General features: G+C 34.1%; 1 long non-coding RNA gene across 1 annotated transcript in view; it reads right to left on the minus strand.

Annotated features, from left to right (window-relative positions):
• LOC124367482 overlaps positions 1-14201 on the minus strand; it is a 29277-nt gene extending 15076 nt beyond the window's left edge. The window contains exon 1 of the long non-coding RNA XR_006922904.1: positions 13902-14201. This is a non-coding gene — a long non-coding RNA (uncharacterized LOC124367482). The remainder of the gene's footprint in view (positions 1-13901) is intronic.
• Between the last annotated feature and the right edge of the window lie 8054 nt (positions 14202-22255).

The following is a 22255-nucleotide window of genomic DNA, read 5'->3' on the forward strand; positions in this document are numbered from 1 at the left end:
ACAGCAAAGAATTCTTAAATAATTTTTTATATGCTTAAGAGAAATTCAAATCCTGGACTAATTAACTTTAAACTCTCCTTCGGTGGTTTTTAAATAAGAGTTACAAATAACGTACGTTCAAATTTTGTCTGTCATTGTAGCATGTTTGTTAGTAATGTCGCCTATTTATCCCTCAGATCAACGAGGAGAACTAGAAAGAAACCACAGAAATATATATAATGTAATAACCGTTTACTAACCTTAGATTATGCGGCATTTCTTCATTCTATTTCTAACTGAAAATAATTTTACTTTGAATACGCCTGCACCAACATACTCTATTTAGACAGATAACAGAGAAGATCCGGTACCGTAATAAGGCACATATACCGATTACTACTCAGGTTTATCATATCTACATAACACTTATCCATGTCAGACCTACGTAAGTGACTTTCCCACCGTTGCCAGTAAGTCTACCGTTTACCAACACAATGCACAGAGGCGTAAACACGAGAGGTGATTGAATAATGAGTGATCATGTAATGAGTAACTTGTACTTGACCTTGAGAACATTTCAATGTCAGCTGCAGGCGGCTGGCAGCCTGATCAGCTGGTCCTCTGCCAGCCTACGGTATCAGTCTTATAGTTCAAGGTCAAGATTATAGAAGTTATAGATTTCAGGGTCACAAAGATTTTTTAATTATATATATATATATATATATATATATATATATATATATATATATATATATATATATATATATATATGTGTGTGTGTATTTTCTTATACTAATGATATGATGTAAGTTCATATTTTTATATTTTCTTTGTGTGATAGCATTCATTGCGTGGAGCATATTTCAGTTGTTTCTTGGGGTTTCGTGCTAAAACTATAGTACATATCTTAAAAATATGAGTGAAGGAACACGTTTTTGAAATGTTGAATACTTATGAAAGATACTGTACAATTGACTGTATACCAAACCTAACTAAGACAATTATTTTAAGTGTGTTTATTTTTACGAAAGAGAATTGGAAAATATATACATGCAGTTTTCTAAATATACAGGTATATATATATATATATATATAATATATATATATATATATATATATATATATATATTATATATATTATAATTTTGTATTACAGCTGGACAGTTAATGTGCATTCGTAGTATAACGCTGCAGGCGCCTGAGGGAAACCATATTGAGAGTAACCGGTCTCACTCAGCTTGACCAGCAGTGAAGGTGTGAACTACATGTGTTATAGCTAGAAAGTTATGGTATAGAAGTTTAACTATACAAAATAGTAGTAGTTTGGTAGTCAAAATATAGCTTCCAACAAATTTAGAGGTTTTGCCAAACTGACCGTTTCTTACCGAATACTGGCTGATTGCATGTACTAAGTAGTAGCTGGATTAAAATTGCATTATTTATCAATTAATAAAAAAATTCAGATTGAGGTGCAAACTAATTGTATTATAATAAATATTTGTCAATAATAAATAGACTTTTTCCTAAAGGTTGTATTTTTACATAGATATTTTATAATTTCCCAGAAGAGCTGTCCCAAGTGTTAAATATTGATAAACTGGGAATAGTATTAAGACTATAAAATGGTAGGAAAGTGTAAACCTTGAGAATCACAATATTTATTATATACAGTTATGTATTTACCTTTACTTCCTTATAATGCAGACTCTTCAGTCGGACATCATGAGTACATATACCAGGTGCATGTACTTAATTATACATTATACTGGCGGCTCTTGTAGCAAAATAGTAAAATACTAGAGTTGTAGTCAATTATTAATCCTGAGACATCGATCGTGATCACGCACGCAGTGATATAACTGCAACTGCCGCGGCTAACAATGCTGGCTTCCCGCCAACCGAGAAAGGCGGTAGCTTCTTCGCCGCCGTCATCATTGCCATCATCGCCACATATCACAGCTCGTACATTGTCAGGTCAGGTCAGGAGTGGAGAGTAGGGCATGAATTACAGTCAAGGTAATTCTCAAGGTCAACAATGTATCAACTTAATTAAGCGCCAACTATAGTTCACCCCTTGCTCATGTAGTCGAAAGCAAAAATAGCACCAATAGTTTTCCGTCCATTGACTAGCGACCGCGTGTGATAAGAAGAGCCACATAAAAATCATGAATGCAATGCCGAATAACATTCAATATGGACTGAAGTGAAACTTAGGGTAAAGTCTGCTTTTAAAAATGATTTTATAGATATATTCTTTTGCTATGCATGTTAATGGAGAAACCAATGAATAAATAACAAGAATAAAGCAATTCTTAGCAAATGCATTACTGAAGTAAACTTGAGAACTAAAATGGTTGAGTTAATTTTGTCTAGCAAATAATCTCATAGTTTGTGGGACAACTTTGAGGGACAGCGAATGATTTCTGATAACATATGTGTGGGGGAGGAAAGATTTTCTGATGGTTACTTTGAAAAACAAAGAAGGGGATAAAGGTAACAGATGTCATCTGTGAGGGAGAGGAAAGGTTTTCTTATGCCAGATCTGTGAAACTAGAAAGGTTCACACAACTTTCTGGGTTTTTGAGAAATGAAAGGATTTTCGATGACAGCTATCAATGTTGGACTGGAAACAGTGTTTCTTGGAACATCACATACCTCCTGGCCTGATCTAGTGAGGTATGTAGGATATACGATACAATGTAGGTTTATCCCAATTATTATCATTATGCGGCTTCCTGTAGTATATGAAGCTACAGTTTGAAGTTGGAACTACCGTAGATGCGATTCTTATCCCAAAGTATATAAAAGTGACATAATGAAATATGCTTTTAAATTAATAAAAAAATACATAACAACCATTTCGAATAGATTTGCTTGTGGGAAATTAGAAAAATGTTTGAGCAATATTATCGTAACTATGGTAGGAAGGGTTGATTCAATTGAATTTTGAGTTAAGCTTCAGTTCACCTTCCCTTTGATTGCAGCGTTTGGTAACTGACACTGTCTCAGAATTGACATCTGGAGTCATGTTCGTCTGAAGAGATCCAAAGAAAAGTCGACGACAAAGTAGCTCAAAACGAAATATTTACATCGTTTCGACATCAGAGTCACTTATAAATAGGTGAAGTGGTAGTCTTATTGTTTCATCAGGTACACAATTGAGTGCACTATGATATGATAGACAGTATATCTAAGCACGGTGGAGCAACAGAGTTTTCTATACGTAATGTAGCTATGGTAAGAAGGGTTGATTCAATTTAATTGAGTTTAGCTCCCGTTCATCTTCCTTTTATTGCAGCGTCTGGTAATTGTCGTTGTTTTCGGCTTTCTTTGGATCTCTTCAGAGGGGCATGCATCCAGATTCCAGGAGTCAAGTCTGAGATAGCGTCATATAGCCTACCAGACGCTGCAATAAGAAGAAGGTGAACTGGAGCTAAACTCAAAATTCAATTGATCAATATTGTTTAAACAAGAAGACCTTTGTAATACATTTATCAATAATTGCATTATTGGAATATATTACTGCAGTACTTGTGTGTCAGAAAGAGTCCAGATGGCTTCCACATAGTGATGCACTGTACAGTGACATGAAACAGAACCCAACTGCAAAACTTTTCCTCAATCCTCTATTCACCCTGCTAGAGAGTACGTTAAGCTATATCCAATGTTTAGGTTAGAAACTACATTTTGTGCAACCGAAATTGATAGTTTAATGAGAAACCTTTAACCGATGTTCCATTATAATATTCTCTATGACCTGAGACTATCAAAGTTAAGATTGTTGAATGTTGTAGAAAAGGTAAAAGTATCAGACATTGATTCAGCAACATTTGACCACGCGACGCTGGTACAGTAATCATATTCGAATTAGAACAGAATCTTTGTTATGTCCTAAAACCTTAACTTTTGAAAGTATAACCACGGGTAGTCAACCCGTCAATAAAGTCTGCAATATAAGAAATGTTTTACTATTGACTTGACATTGGAAGTTAAATTTTATTACGTATTAATAATTAGTTAACCAGAATAAAAAATATGTCACACTGTAATTTTACAATTTAAAATAGTAAACCATAATCCAAGAGGTTAACCACCAAAATGTAATACAAGCCCAAAGTGAGGGTAACTTTTATTTTGTGAATACCATATACTGAAATCAACTTGATAAATATTTGTCACTATTAAGATTATTCTTATATTCTATACTTTATCGACACAGTTATATATTTGATCAAAAATCCATTGGAAAAAATCACAGTAATTGGGCTTATATAGATCTCCAAATGGGTGCATAGCACCACATTTTTTTGAAACTTTGAAAACACTTCTAAATTTTTTTCATTCAAAATTATTGAAGTTCATCATCATTTGGTGACTTCAAACATCGACGTTCAGGACCACGCTAAACCCCCATAGTGTGGCCTGGCCCAGCGGCTTCGGCGATATCTTATCTTCTTTCGGTTTAAAATGGTCCGTGAACTCACCAACACGAGTCTCTGCCGCGTCGAGTACGGCCATCGATCGACAACGTCATCACAAACAACCCAGACGTTTTAGGTCTCTGTTGCTGAACGCGGCCAATCTCGGATCACTATTTCGCCCAGGAAGCCATAATTACCCACTCCAAACCAAAATTTAAACCTCCCTCCGTGAAAATAAAACGAGATGTAAAGTCTGCAAACGTTGATCTTTTCAACAATTGTCTCAGGAAGGAGTCGTTGGTCATTCCTGGATTCTTTCGATCAAGTGGAGGAAGCCTTCAATGCATTTTTAAAGCGAGTAATTTTTCATTTAAATGTCACTTGTCCATTCAAAAATTTCAAAGAACGTTTTCAAAGGAGAAGAGATACCTGGATTACTCAGGATATTCTCAAATCAAGAGAAAAGGCAAGGGACCGAAAACGAACAATTCAAAACTTTTTTTCGAAATTTCAAGCAAAATTATCGAAAAGAAATAAGGATGGCCAAGGCACGAGATGTCGAAACCAAACTGAGACAATCAGACAATTTTTCAAAAAGCGCTTGGAACATTTATAAAAAACAGCACAAAACAACAAAACTTTTCCAAATTTTCAACTCCGACACTTAAAACAACAAATAAAATAATTGATGATCCGTTTGAAGTGGCAAGCGAATTTAACAAATTTTTTTCAACTGTGGCTGAACCAGACGACTCATTTTCGGATAGCCCTCGCGATGATCCATTGACGAGACCGATCTCGTCTATGGGTTCTTATTCCTGTGAGTGAGGTAGAGGTGGCCCATATCGTGCGGGATTTGAGACCGAAAAAATCCAGTGACACCAATGGCATGTCTGTGTGGTTGCTCAGGGGGTGCTTCAAATACCTCTTGACTCCAATCACCAGACTGATCAATCTTTCATTTGCTCAAGGCGTATTCCCGTCGGCATTGAAGATTGCTAAAGTTATACCAATTTTCCAAAAAGGACGATGCTTGCATTTCCAAGCAACTATCGTCCAATTTCTATACTCCCAGTTTTTCAGCAAAATTTTTCGAAAAAGCTTTTCTCAAACAATTTGAAAAATTTCTTGATCGTTACGAGATTCTATGTCCCGAACAATTTCGGTTCAGGAAAAACAAGTCGACAATCGACGCTGTAACGAAAATCTAATTTACAATGTTGTCGAGGGCCCTAGAGAGGCGAGAGCACGTGCTAAGCATATTTCTCGACCTCTCTAAAGCTTTTGACTGTGTGCATCATGCAACACTGTTGCACCAGTTGTGGTCAAGTGGTATTCGGGGACTGCCGCACGATTGGATCTCGTCTTATTTAAAAGATAGAGAGCAGTGCGTGCAGATTGCGAGTGTCTTGTCAGACAAAGTCAAAATGCCCTACGGTATCCCACAGGGATCAATATTAGGACCAGCCCTTTTTTCTAATTTACGTCAACAGATTGAATTCTACAATCCAGAATGGAAAATTAATTCAATATGCTGACGATACGACTCTCTGCATCAGATCAAAATCAATAAACGAACTTGAAAAATGGAGTCATTCATTGAATTGAATTCATGCATCGAATATTTCTCCAGAATCAATCTGAAAACAAACATGTTCCAAATCAAACGTCATACATTTTTGCCTTCGGCAACAAGGACAAGAGCTCCGACCCGCGTGATGGTGGACGATTTCCTTCTGGAAGAAACAGACTCCATTAAGTTCCTTGGGAATGTACCTTGATCGGGGGCTGAACATGGGACGATCACATTGAAAACGTTTGCTCTAAGATTGCTTCGGGAATTTATGTCCTGCGCAATCTTGCAAAATTTTGTTCGGTTGGATGTATTAAAAATGGCCTATTTCGGTCTGATACATCCACATTTGACATATGGCTTGAGATTGTGGGGAAGCTGGTTCCAAGTACAGATTTGGAAAGAGTTTTCAGATCTCAAAAGAAAGCCGTAAGAATTCTTTCAAAATTAAACCCCAGAGAGTCGTGCAAATATGCCTTTAGGGAGTCTTGGATTGCTTGACCCTTCCCTGTCTCTATATTCTCGAGGTGGCCTTGTACTGCCGACTTAAATGCGAGTTGGTACGGGGCAGGGATGTCCACCAATATGGGACTAGAGGCAGAATATCTTTCGAGTCGAACAGCACAGAACGGCAGCTTTCGAACACTTACCATCTCAAGTTGGAGTCAGACTAATCAATAGGCTCCCTGAGGGCATCAAACAACTCAATGAAACAAAACAATTCAAAACTCGACTAAAACATTTTCTTATGTCAAAGGCATTTTACTCAACTGATGAGTTCATGATGGGCCCGCTGGGATGAAAATTTTTGAAATTTAACAATAACCACGAAATCCCCGGTTCTGATACATGCAATGTAATATAATTCTTGTATGTATTTACCTTGACCAAACATCATTTATCTGATGTACTTATTTACTTTATATAGTTATGTTGACGCATGCCATGCAATATTTTAATTGATTTTCACGCAATAAAGAATATTATTATTATTATTATTATCCGTGCTTATACTTATGTTAGTATTTGTTCAAATAAAATCAATTTTGATTGACACACTATTGAATATTCAACTCTTTGTAAGTTAATGCACTACGCAGATTTATGTAACAATACATTAATAAATTAATCTAATACATCATATAGTATAAAATAGAGTAAAAACAAACCGGTTTCAAAACTGTAAAACAAAAAAAAAGGAACTACAAAGAAAATCTCAATTATTCTAAACACGAAATTATTCTGAAATATATATATGTTTAAAAGTGTCGATTTTTTAGCGGGGCTTCCACATAGTGATGCACTGTACAGTGACACCCAACTGCAAAACTTTTCCTCAATCCTCTATTAAACCCTGCTAGAGTACGTTAAGCATATTCAATGTTTAGGTTTAGAAACTACATTTTGTGCAACCGAAATTGATAGTTTAAATGAGAAACCTTTAACCGATGTTCCATTATAATATTCTCTATGACCTGAGACTATCAAAGTTGATTGTTGAATGTTGTAGAAAAGGTAAAAGTATCAGACATTGATTCAGCAACATTTGACCACGCGACGCTGGTACAGTAATCATATTCGAATTAGAACAGAATCTTTGTTATGTCTAAAACCTTAACTTTTGAAAGTATAACCACGGGTAGTCAACCCGTCAATAAAGTCTGCAATATAAGAAATGTTTTACTATTGACTTGACATTTGGAAGTTAAATTTTATTACGTATTAATAAATTAAGAGTTAACCAGAATAAAAAATATGTCACACTGTAATTTACAATTTAAAAATAGTAAACATAATCCAAGAGGTTAACCGCCAAAATGTAATACAAGCCAAAGTGAGGGTAACTTTTATTTTGTGAATACATATACTGAAATCAACTTGATAATATTTGTCACTATTAAGATTATTCTTATATTCTATACTTTATCGACACAGTTATATATATCCGTGCTTATACTTATGTTAGTATTTGTTCAAATAAAATCAATTTTGATTGACACACTATTGAATATTCAACTCTTTGTAAGTTAATGCACTACGCAGATTTATGTAACAATACATTAATAAATTAATCTAATACATCATAAAGTATAAAATAGAGTAAAAATAAACCGGCTTCAAAACTGTAAAATAAAAAAAAGGAACTACAAAGAAAATCTCATTATTCTAAACACGAAATTATTCTGAAATATATATATGAAATATATATTATATATATATTATATATATATATATATATGTTTAGAAGTGTCGATTTTTAGCGGGGCTTCCCACACATAGTGATGCACTGTACAGTGACATGAAACAGAATCCAACTGCAAAACTTTTCCTCAATCCTCTATTCATCCCTGCTAGAGTACGTTAAGCTATATTCAATGTTTAGGTTAGAAACTACATTTTGTGCAATCGAAATTGATAGTTCAATGAGAAACCTTTAACCGACGTTCCATTATAATATTCTCTATGACCCTGAGACTATCAAAGTTAAGATTGTTGAATGTTGTAGAAAAGGTAAAAGTATCAGACATTGATTCAGCAACATTTGACCACGCGACGCTGGTACAGTAATCATATTCGAATTAGAACAGAATCTTTGTTATGTCTAAAACCTTAACTTTTGAAAGTATAACCACGGGTAGTCAACCCGTCAATAAAGTCTGCAATATAAGAAATGTTTTACTATTGACTTGACATTGGAAGTTAAATTTTATTACGTATTAATAAATTAAGAGTTAACCAGAATAAAAAATATGTCACACTGTATTTACAATTTAAAATATTAAACCATAATCCAAGATGGTGGATCGAGGTTGACCGCCAAAATTTAATACAAGCTAAAGTGAGTATAAATTTTATTTTATGGAAACATATATTGAAATTAACTTTATAATAGTTGTCACTATTAGGAATATTCTTATATTCTATACTTTATCGACACAGTTCTATATTATCCGTGCTTAATACTTATGTTAATATTTTTTCAAATTAAATAAATTTGTATTGCCACTATTGAATACTCAACTTTTTGTAACACTACAAAGATTTGTGTTACAATACATTAATAAATTAATCTAATACGTCTTATAGTATAAAATAGAGTAAAAATAAACCGGCTTCAAAATTGTAAAATAAAAAAAGGAACTACAAAGAAAATCTCAATTATTCTGAACACGAAATTATTCTGAAATATATATAGTACGAGTATATATATAGGTATATATATATATATATATATATATATATATATATATATATATATATATTTGTTTTAGAAGTGTCGATTTTTAGGGGGGCATTCGTCATTAAGGCAATAAACCTTAATTCATCCTATGTCAAACAGTCTGCAATGTACATAACGTAGCTGTGGTAGGAAGAGTTAATTCAATTTGAATGCTGAGTTTAGTTTCAGTTCACCTTCCTTTTATTGCAGCGTCTGGTATCTGACGCTGTCTCAGAATTGACTCCTGGATTCTGAGTCTGTAATGGATCGGCACTTCATACTTTGACACAGTAAAGAACTTCCCACTCCATGTCTGAGATTTTATGCAATTTAAGAAATCGTAATCTCTGAACTCCATACTGTTCCTTGCTCCGAGAGATAAATTTTAAAGTACCATCTCAAAATATTATATATATATATATATATATATATATATATATATATATTAAATACTTTATGCTTTCTCGTTATTCTAGAATGGGTCCAAATTGCCTCTATCTCACACAACACAACATATCCACTGACACTCAAAACCAGTCCAAGTGAAATAGCCAGAAAAAACCCATCTCGTCAGCGTATTCCATATATTTTCCCCTTGTCATGTTTCCAACGCCTCCTAGATTAGTCGTGATATAAATTAAAATATTTTCATAGTTTCTGTGCGGTACACAATGTTTAGTTTGAAAAGTTATGTTCTAGTCTCTCTCCTGTTTCAGTGCTCTAGGACTGATTCTATTAGTATAAACAATATTATATGTTCCCTAGCGTCTGCGAGATAAGTTATTAGTTAATAAACGCGGCAACTTAACTGTCACATTGGTTCATGTAATGTTTTAAATAAATGCTATAAAGGCGTTATCTGGGGTTCTGAGTAGATTTCGAATCTTTTTACAGCAGCTCTGAGGTAACTTAATGATTTAACAAATTCTCATCTCTGTACACAGTCCTGTCTCATTGCTCCAGAATAGAATCCACGCTGCTTCCAAAAGAGACATTACTCACACAGTTACTACAAACTACAATATGTTCTATAGCATCTTTGAAGTACATTATGGTCATTGGAAGATAAATACATATCGGCATTTTTTCTGTCTCGTTGCTCCATTTGATGTTCCAAAGGATTTATACACGAGCGTTTTATGGAACCCACAGTAAGGATCAGGTAACATATAATCATTTGTAAAATTACAATCTCTGCACTTGATCTTGTGCTGTTGCTCCAAGACGAATTTTTATATTGCCTCCAATACGGACGTTACTCGGGCCATCAGTACTCATATATTCCCTAAAATCTTTGAGGTAAATTATATTCTCTAGAAGAAAATTGTGTCTCTGAATCTTATTACCTCTCGCTGTTTCATTGTAGGACACGAGCGTTTTAGACTAGAAAGGTTCCCACAACTACTCCAAGGTAATGTGATTACAAAACAAATTTCTTTTGTGCCGCACTTAATTTTGTGCCTTTGCTCAAGGACAGATATTGTGCCTCCAACTTTAATAGGGCCATTATCATAAACAGATATACGTTTCCTAGCATCTTTGAGGTAATTTATGATAATTGGAAAAAAAAAACTACTATACATCTTATTCCGTCTTGTTGTTGTATGTAGTCGTGTTTTAAAGAACTACTACTACAGGAGTAATTTCTGGAACTCTGAAGTAGACTATGGAAATTCTCACAGTGACTGAGATAACTAATAGTAATTTGGAAAATTCCAATCTCCGCATTTAATTCTGAACCCTTGAGCGAGGATGGACGTTATATGTTACCTCCATTAGGGACGTCATTCCGAAGCCAAACACTAAAAGTTATGTTTTCTGGCAGTTCTGAGGAAATTTGTAATAATTATAAGAAAACGGCATCTCCACAATTTGCTTTGTTTGGCTTCTCCATATGGTTTTATATGTAACATTTCCAAAGTAATTCCCTGGTCAGATACTTCTCCAAATTTTATAAAAGTTGTATGGGACCACTTTGGGTAGCCCTCGTTTATCAAAGTAAATCATAAAAATCGGTTTAATCGTTTTGGAAAATATCAGTGGACGTATATAAAAATAGGAACATTGAATTGTATAACATTTCCCTTTTAAAGTCGGTTGAAAATAGCTAACTGAACAATCACATTAGTAATTGTGTAACACTGTCGTAACAGTTTGATAATGTGATCTTACTACCACCCTAAGTTAAAGAGATTCTTCAAAGGTAGTGTAAGCCTTCCAAACAAAATGTTGTTTCAATAATTTTTTTGATAAAGTCTTAATATGTCACAATGTTTATATCATCAAGAACGTATTAAGTACAAGATTTTCTTAACAAAATTATAAAGAAGGCAGTGTCAGGACAACATCTATTTGGAAACCCCCTTTACAACGTTCCTTTCCTTACAGTCCTCAAACGATCCGAAGAGCTCTTTTTCGCAGAACGAAAACCCTGTTCAAGGCTTGGAGGTTACAAAATCCTAAAAACAGCATACGTACCCCATCATGTATACAACCAAAGACTCCAATGAACCAAAATATGCCAGTCGGTGAACTTGTCTGGAAGCGAAAAAGGGTGATCAATAGATATATTACTTATAGAATTAACTTTTCTCCAGGGAAGTTCGCTTATGGCTGGATTGTACTTTCCAGTTGAACTCGTATATTGTATAAAGCAAAAACCGACGTGTCGCTTAAATCTCGGCAACCCAATGAATGTCGAACACGAGGAGAACCTTAGCTTACCCGCTTTGACTATAAAAAGCTAAAAGAGCTAGCCTTCCTTTCTCCTAAGTGACATCACTTAGATATAGAGCTCGCTAACCTTATGGTATCTAGATAAGCGGCGGTCCCTATCACCAACCTTACCTCTCTTGGAAATCCTATTAAGGAAGCAAGCGCAAATGGCCTTTGAGGACTAAGTGTAGTGTGGGACTTCTCCAGCTTCTTATACAAAGTGAACAAAATACAGTATTTCAAAGTTTAAATACAAGTTTTGTCTAACTATAAATCTTTGAAATTGGAATAACACAAATATTTAGTAAGTGTTCCTTTATTTGTTGATTAATTGTAATTTTCCTCAAGTACGTTTTCTCTTACCTTTTACGATACTTAGAATAATGAACCTACCTAAACACATTTAGATTAGAATCTGTCTGTAATAATTTAGCGCTTAAACATCAAAACTGTGTTAGTAGAACAAGCTGCAATAAAAACAACTGAAAATACATTAAAGTGGGTTAATTACCCAAAGCACATTAGAATCAGGAACTATAGACGCAGCATTTACGTGCATGCATTGAACCTTACAGACAACCTTGAAGTACAATAAGCATCATACATTGTAAATCAGTTGCCATGACAAGCGAGAATAAACGTCTGTTTCCAAGTACTTCAAAGAGGCCGAAACGTTCTTTATTACTATTATTTTGATTAATTTGCAAAGTAATTAATCGAAAAGACGATACATTACCCATATTTTTTTTGTATTCTTATAGTGTAACGCATAGATTCTGGCGTATTGTAAAACAACTATACATACATAATACCAAATGTCAAATTTATTCCTCCCGTAACAAAGCAATATAAATAACCATATATAATTGTTCTAAATAGTAGTTCAAATATGAACATTTACCTAATATAAATTTATGAAATGTCTAAATTTTACTTCACTCTAAGACAACGTCCAGGACAATCCCGATTTTCAGAGCCTTGCCTCGGACAAAATTCGTTTTATGGTTATTCGGAACGAACATTAAACTTCAATTTTTGGATTTGATGTAAAATTATTCTTAAACCTGTTCTTTGTATTAATATTATAAAACCGAGTAGTCTAAAATCTATCATTCATACAATTTAACAACTATTTTATACGTAAACAAAGGAAACAATAATAAAAATTAAGATTTTTATCGTATGTAAACTCGCCGGTGAGAGCTCTGATTGTAATGTGTTGTTGATTCAGAAAAAAATTTCAAGCTGATATTGTTTAGTTTCCATTAACCATCATAGTGACACCAACACAATTTTTCAACTAATAAACTAAGTATTCTTATCTAACTACAATTTGAAGTCGAATGCGATTGATAAGTTGAGTTTCAACAGAGAAGTAAATAATTTTACAACAAGTTTAGTTCAAACAGAGGCTAACTCAACATTTATTGTTACAGTATCTTATAAATAATGTAACACTTTAACTATCTATAGCAGTTGGTCAGAATTGTAACTTAAGTTGCAACATTGTAACTGTTGCATTTGTAAAATGAATCAACTTTATTACCTAATTAAGTTTTATATTTGTTTATTTAATGAATAATACAAGCAATAATTTGATGAATACGGTATTGTCTATTGTTAATTTTATATTATGGTATTTTGCTTTAACAATGGATTATATGAGCATTAGCTTTAAAATGTAATATTTATGAATAATTACCAAACCTGTGTCCCAAATTTCTCAGAAAAAGTATTGCTACCCCCAAATTTCAAAATCTAAATATTACCTCAGAATCTAGTTACTCATTAAACTTTAAAATTTTCCTTCAATAAAATACTTAAAAGTTATACAGTCTAAAGTATCACACGTCCTCCAACAATTCAGATCTTAACTTTAATTAAGTACTGAATTAACATTTATAAGTACATTTATACTAACATTTAGTACTTACAATTTTAAATGTAGCCCCTATGGAGTTCGAATAATTAATTAAATATGAAACGTACTCACCTTCAACTTAACACACATGGTAACCATACCCTTCAAGAGTTAACGGAATTACAACACAAGTCCAAAGACCTCAATCTGTTTTTAGATTCACAATACACAGAATGGAAATTTTGATAACTTCGACTCATGTGTTAGTTGATTGATCACCATGTACGTCGACAGTGTAAAAATAAACGAATATAATTAATTAATCAAAGGTCTTGGTTTGATTCAAGCTCAAGGTCACAAGGTTTTAAACATTTTACGTCTTGTATAAACATAACTTCAAACGTCTAGAAGTTTTCCATGACGTAATTTCGCTTTCCGGGCGAGGGGCAGTGCAATGTTTCAATGTTTGTGCGGATGGAAATGGGTCAGGAGGGTGACCTTGAACTTGAGCAGTGTTGCCAACTCCACCGGAAGCGCTGCGATCAGCTGAGCGACCTTGGGAGGCTGTTTCGCTATTTCTAGATTGCAACTGGCACTCACCGCGCGAATATTAGCAACCCGTGCAAATCCCACTCTCGGTCCGCGCCAATCGGCCTTTAAATACTGCGACTCTTTGCCACCTGCTTTGGATACTCCCAAGTACACGTTCCAGTGGGAAAGCCGAAGTGCAATTATATTAATTAATTAGGATCATTTTCTATAATATTTTTAATTTGCATTGTTTTTTTCCAAACAAATGGTGGTTTAATAACATAAACTTAAGGAATTCTTTATAACCAATACATCTTACAAATATCTCATCACTCGTGGAATCCTTCTAACATTTTAGACATGTAAATCTCCTGTCTCCAAGGTATCAAATAGACATTAAAATCTTTTGCAGGATATGTATTTCTTAGTGATAACGGTTCATAGAAGCCAATCAATGGAGACATATGACGGAGAGACAGACAGACAGATGCACGTAGCTGTAGCTGATATCGCGTCGTGAGTTATCGCCAAAGGAAATGAGCTAATGAAGACTCCTGGCGGAAGTCCGTGTCAAAGTCAAGACGCCAAAGCTCCATCTGGCACGTATGTGAATATCGAACGATAAAAGAAGTATCGTGTTTGAGTATTTTATGTCCCACGGATACTTCCTCAGCGAAGGAATTAACACGTACGAGAGATAACGACTTATGTGTTTATAAGTTATCAATGATTAAGGTAGTTGAGTAGTTATCAGATCTCTGTTTATCATTCCGGGAATTTGGTTGAAGTTAGGTTTGGTCAAGGGCTTTTGAAACTCCAACTAAAATTATATGAGCCTAGCCTCTATGATACACGGTTTCATGATAGGTCTTCAACTTATTCGTATAAAACGTGTCATTGCTGATTGATATTAATCAACTAGAAGCCAAACATTTCAAAGATGAACAACAATGGGGACCAGTATAATTGTTTACAACGTGTTAGATGCGCTTTTAACTTTGGGTCAGCTTGGTTACTGCTGCTGGTCAAAACATTGATAGTACGTTTTGAAAAGCTCATATAAACGGATATTTTAAGGAGTTCAGCCGATTACCTGTTGGGTTCTTCTTTCGAAATAAAATATGACGAAATTATTTTCTATTACTCCACGAATGGTTCTAGGTATTTAGAGTGGTATTTAGACGTATCTTACGATCAGTTTAAATCACATAAAAATTGTGAAAAATATGGATATGCATTTTTTAGACCAAACAACACATGATATTTATATGGAACGTGATACATTTATTTCAAACGTTTCTCTCAGAGTAGTTATCTTAAAGGGCCGTGACGTTCAAATTAAAAAAACTTCTAAAAATAACCACTAACTGAAACAGACTGTACAACTTCAGTCCACCAGAGTGAGGGTACTCGTTACATGCTCCTATTAACTGTTACGAAGAACAGTAAGACGTTTTGAAACAGAAAAGTTTGAATACGTTTGTTTCATGATTGACATATTCTAATGTTTAATTCAGAAATCCCATGATGGACAAACAGAATGTTTCCTTGAGAAGGGCCTACAGGTGGTGTGCAGATAGGTAGAAACTCAGAAGACGTGTTTAATGTAGAAATGTCTCAGAGTGTTCTGTGAAAGTAAATCTAGCTGTACAAGAATATTACGCAGCATAAAGTAACGCTCACTGCAAAAATACAATATGTAGAATTTAGAAATGTTGAATCTAAAAGAAAGAGTTGACTGAAAGAAGCGAAGCAAGTAACCTAGGAACAGGACTGTGCTTCAAAAGCACAGGACTGTCAACCGCGAAGGATAAGCGCTCTGACAGATATGACAATTACAAATCAGCGGATTAGTGGGAGGCTTGAAGCTTGTAGCTCGATTCATTCGGGCTTTATCGAGTGAGCTCGGGGGGAAATAATCGAACTTTAAGAATTAACGATCAGGCGGGGTTGACAAACGATTTGTCTTAAAATAAATTCGGAGGTTCCTTGTACCTATCATCATTCTATTTAGTGTACTGTTTTGTGTAGATGTTTGGGAATAAGAAGTTTTTAGTACAGTATAGCTACAATAACTACTAATAATTAGTAGGTTAGGTTTGAGTTGAATTTTCTATTGATATATATTTTTAACTAAGTTTCTTCTGAACTGGCCTTTTAAATACTGAAAGGGATCATTTTCTCTTCTCAGTTTCTCCTTCTTGTTTAAATTAATTGCACATAACTGAAAGTTGATTGGACACTGTATTATGTCCAGAGGACCGTCACTTGAAGTATTGCGGCTCTCACTGACACACCCGCACCACAGTCCTACTAATAATTACATCACTGGTTCCTCTCTGCCACAGACTTGAGTTCTACTATGTATTTCACCTTTATACTAAAATACAGATCATAGCACTAGAATATAGGCTACCATGCCGAGTGAAGACTCACTTTTATAGAGATTATACACTTCATAATATTCATTAACAAATAAAAATTAGTGAATGTAAGCCAAGGTACCAGTTGATGACTCAGACCAGACCTCAGGTAGAGAGCGGCCAGCTGTGGGAGTGTGTGTGTGTGTAATGCTAAGGGTCTATAATCCGTCAGGGGCAACGACCCTTTGAATTACAATAGGCGCTAGAGTTCATCGATCCAAGTAAAAAACCCATCTAAACAATCTTCCCGTTTTTAAGCTTTTCCCGCCTCAAGCATAACGCCTTTATTATAACTTATTTACCAAAACGGAAATACCGCACGAAGATGTGTTATATTTATACTATCTGAGTCAGTGTTTTTCATCTTAGCATAACTCTGTTTGTTTTTGCAAACAAATACTTCCTACTGATATACCGAACTGATTAAAAAAAACACAATATTAAAAAAAAGTAGTATTCATATATCGTTAAGTTTACTAATTACTATTCATAATTTGCAATACATTTGATACTTGATTTATCACTATGTATTGCTTTTTCAATAACATACTCGTATATTTATTTTTTTATTCAATAACAAATTTTTAATAATTAGTTGTTATAATTACTCTATAAAAGACAACTGTAAATTTGTCATGTAATTTTCGTAACTAGGCCAAATTATATATTATGGACTTCTTTATATTGTAGGACTAGCAGTTACCCGCGGCTTCGCCCACAAGTTCGTAACAATACACGTGTATGAGGACTTCTGGTTCGAGTGAATTAGTTTAGTTCGAGTTTCCGACGCCAATGTTAAATTTGCCTTGTTGCCATGATCAAGACATTTTTTCAAAAAGTGTATATTTATAGCCATTATAATTTACTCTGGTCTTAGTATTTTTTTGCCACTGGTGATTTCGCTTGTTACCCGATCAATATAATATATTTACATGCACAGATCCGGAAATTCTAGTTCTGTCAAAATACAACTCAGATGGATTTTATAACAGTTTTCAAATTTGCAGTACAAATTAGATAGTTACTTAGTATTTGATATTTGCATTACAGTATCGACCAAGCACTTCATACTTCACATTTTCTAAAATGTACGATAAAAAATGTTTTTATTAAAAATTTAACTTTTTTATCTTGATATTTTCTTAATTTCTGCACAGCAGCGGTTACAGAAAAGCTGAAATAAGAAGTTTCGTTACTACCAAGCTTGCTCTATGCCCTCAAGACAACAACAACTTAAACAAATTAAAAATTCTGGTTTAATTAATTCAACATATAGTTGCGCTGTCATAAAACAATGTTTGCACAGAATAGTTAGAATAGGCTCTTTCAGTTATTCGTCTCGCAATTTTGTAAACCAAGATAGAATTTTTCGAACCCCAAAGCTGTATTTAACAATTATTATTATGTTCCATATAACCAATATACGACACCTTACCATTTTTGAATGATACACATTCATCCTCCTTTTATTTCAGTAATTTAACTATTTGCTGCTTAATATAGAGGATAGATAGAAGATTATTGAAGTTGTTCAGACATATAAAATGAGTATACGAGTATACAGAATAGGCTACCAAACAGTATGTACGAGAATAGAATGGAAAGGAAAGAATACCTAACGAAAAACTGGAGTTAAACTTAATATTCATACCTAAGGAAGGTTGGTGAATACGATGAAATAAAAGAGAGTAGAAGACTGCGAATATGCTGTAAGAGAGAAAATACGAATACAGAAGGATATGCAAGAGGCTTTGTGTTGAATAGGCCTAGTGTTATTGGAAACTTTGAAACATTACGACCCATCTTTAAAAATAACAAAGCTGAGCTATTACAAAAAAAGTAAAAACCGTAAAAACCAAAGAAAAGTAAAATGCATGCGATGTATGAATCTTGCTTTTTAAATGAAAAGTCGCGAACTATGAGATAAAAAACAAGAAGATAAAATGATAGGATTGAAGGTTAGCTTTTTGTTCTATAACTTATAGAATAAAACTCAAGGCCGTCATGGTATACAGGTGGCTCTTAAGTTTTTTATTCAAATTTAAGTACAAACTACCTAAAACTAATTAAAGGCTGTAAGTAAATTGCCAGGTTTATTACAGTAAGCTATATGTTGGTTAAGGAGCTTGCAAGCAATGAGTGCTTGAATGCTTCTGTGCCGCTTGCAGAATGGAAACAGATGTTGCAGTTACACTGCATTCAATCAAACAGGCTGACAGAGCAACTTCCTTTCACTTCCAGTAGTAGGATATACCTTGTCTGCTTGTCTATCTGTCTGCGTGTTTGTTCGCGTCAATAGCTCCAATGTTTACTTCATTCCACAATTTGCTGGATCCAATAAGACTTCCGAGATCAAAATTTTTGTCCCACACCCTGTCAAAAATTTAAACGGAAATGGTAGAGAAAGGACATAATTAGGAAAGGAAAGTAAGGATAGGAAGGACGCTAGTTATTAAAAAAACTGACATCAAAACTCATACACATCATCTTACTCCACTTACCTCATATAGTGCAAATGTCAAGCCCCTTTATAAGCCGAAATGTAAGACCCAAACTCTCTATACTAACTAGTTTGAACGACCAGTGCCTTTCCAAGGAAGTCGAGCCTGACGACAACAAGATAAAGCAGGTATAAACTTGAGACAATGTCTAGCATAAGTGAATATTTTATGAGTAATATAAATATGAAGTAAATACCAATCATAATATTAAGGTAGTACATTGTTTTAGTTGAATTTCGTGAGAGATCTAGTGTATAGAAGCATGCACCATGAACAATCTGGCCCCCGAAACCCTATGAGACCTTAGAGTACTGAACCAACTGGTACTGGTTTGAATATTTGGAAACCAACAGTCTACCTATGGGGAAAATGGTCGGAAATCTCGTATCTTATTATATTTGACCTCTAGCAACTTTCAACTCTTAGCTTCTAGTTTATGACAACATCTGGCCTCCATAAAATTTCAACTTTTCGGTGCTCTTGAGCTTCAACAGTTTCTAGTTATAGAATTTTGATTCTGAACGCGTTTGATTCCAGGCTCAGAAACTAAGAAGAATAATACAATTTTACACTTGTGATGACAACCGGAAGATAAAACTATAGGAGCCTGTTAATTTTTCATCTGTTCTGTACTTGCTACCAATACAATGTTTATATTGTGTAACTTCTTTAGTTTACTTAACCACAAAAATCGTTCTAATTAATATTCCGATTAGTCGTACTAATGTACGACTAATCAGTTATCACACAATTCACGGCATTGAAGCAAAAGAGTATTTAAACCAGTTGTGTTCACTGTTTGGTAAAATTAAATGAAGTGTTTAAAAGCAAACTGCGTTGTAAACAAACATTCCAGTGACCTCGATGCCATGAGAATTCCTTACGGATAATTGTCTCAGCGTTGGCCAAAAAAGTAATTACATCTTATAAAGTTGATACAAGGCACTAGAACAAGTGGCAAAAACTGCATATCACATGTGTCCGCTTGTTTGGTTGCAAAAACTGGCGCAGTTGAGTGAACTGGGGCCAGATGTCAGGGGCCCTAAATGGGGACCAACTTTTGATTTGTACATTGTACTTTATTGTTCTCGGAGGTCGTCTTGAAATTGTAGTTAAAATTTGCTTATAATTACCAAAAAATAGTTAAATGTAAAGTAGCGTGACTTTTATATTTTATATAGACATAAAATACAATTTTAGAGGGCAGGAGTACTAAACAAAAGGTTGCAAACAAAATCAAATTTGAGTAATTCTATGGATTAAATCACAGAGTTATTATTAGCTAAATCTTAAGGGGAGGAGACAGTATCACGGAATGGAAACGGGTAGGAAGGGGTACGAGCAAAAAGGTAAGGGTAGATGGTAGGAACATAGACGATCAAACATAAGACTATAATGTAGAAAACAGAGTTGGAAATGAGTTTAATATCAATAAAATACAAATAATATTCAGAGGGATACATTTTGATCAGAAATAAATGGAAAATAAAATTGCTGTGTTATAAAGTCAATATATGTATGATGCAGAAACGAATTTATATAAAAAGAACAAAGTCGATAAACAGAGAAGTAATAAAACACAAAAAGTTAAAAAGTGTGATATCAAATATAAAGCGTTGGGAGGCACTACGAAGCTTGAATACAGTAATGTAAGTAAGAAAGTCAAAAACTGGAGCACAGTGCAGTAAAGTACAACATAAGATGCTGAAAAAAGAAAATAAAGTATAAGAGGACACAGAGTAAGAGTAATATAAAAGACTAAAGTCCGAGGCAAGAGAAATGTTAAAATGTCTATAAAGGCACAACAATGTTAATGATAAAATACAATGTCAAAAGATACAAACACAGAAATGTACCAAAAATATCTTGATGTTGGACACAATAATGTAATTAATCAAGAATAAAATCAGAATTAAAACCACTCTGATACGTATTTCATACCACATCAGTTAAATTATTTTATATTTTAGGTATTAGTTACATCTATTCTGTAACTGTCTGTATTCCTGTTTAACTTAGACTACTTATTACACTCAATTATATTTTTAATTATGTAATTTATTTATATATTAATTGAAACATTTGGTACGTTCCTGACTCGCATTTTATGCAATTTGATCACAGGCGGTTACTTGTTTGTCAGCTAAAATTAGCAGAAACGATTGCTGATATTGCGAGGCCCGTTAGTTATTAAAGACCGTTCATTCATTACTAGCTCGATGTCGTAATGTTTGTTGTTGTTGATAACACGTTTGACAACAGACTGTTTACGTACATCACGAGTGTGTCTGTTTACTTTCGACGATTATTCAAAACTATGTTATATTCATATGAATCTTTTTTATATATTTTCATCCACGAAGGTTCTTCTGGAAAACAAAAAACGTGACAGACGAAGCGGTGTCGTAGCAAGACAATCAATGGTGGAGGTGAAAAAAATGCAAGGGTTTACAGAGTCTGGAATGAATACATACATAATGCATCGATACTAATTAGAGGGCGGTTATACTTTATTTCAACAATGGACACTTTGTAAAATGAAAAGGAATACGTCATCTCGCAAGTCGGTATAACGGTTTAGTTTAATAATCGAATGTGTTGAAGACAATGCACGATTTCAACTTACGCAAGTTATAATCCACCTCAATGGCCAGTTGTCCTTGACCTCTATTACACTACCTCAGAGGATAAATGACGTCCTGGCTAATCTTTTTAGGGTTTTACCTTGGGAGGGGGGGGATAAATGTCTTACTAAGCCGAATTCTATTTCGTTTCACGGCTTTTTATATTTTTCAATTAAAAAATAATAACTCAAAAACTGTATATGTTGCAGAGTTCTAATTTTGCATAATACCATTTTAATCCAAGGACTTAACACTGTAATATCATTAAAACAAAGGTCGATATGGAAGTCTTTTTCGTTTAAGGGCCAGCACCTTACATATAAAGCGTGGTGAGTTGATCTGTGCTTGGACTTTGCTAGCTCGAGTTAATTTTTTTTTCTCTCTGAAAGAGCAAGCAGCGCGAAGCG

This window comes from Homalodisca vitripennis, chromosome 1 (genome assembly GCF_021130785.1).
Source record: "Homalodisca vitripennis isolate AUS2020 chromosome 1, UT_GWSS_2.1, whole genome shotgun sequence".
Taxonomy (NCBI): Eukaryota; Metazoa; Arthropoda; class Insecta; order Hemiptera; family Cicadellidae; genus Homalodisca; species Homalodisca vitripennis.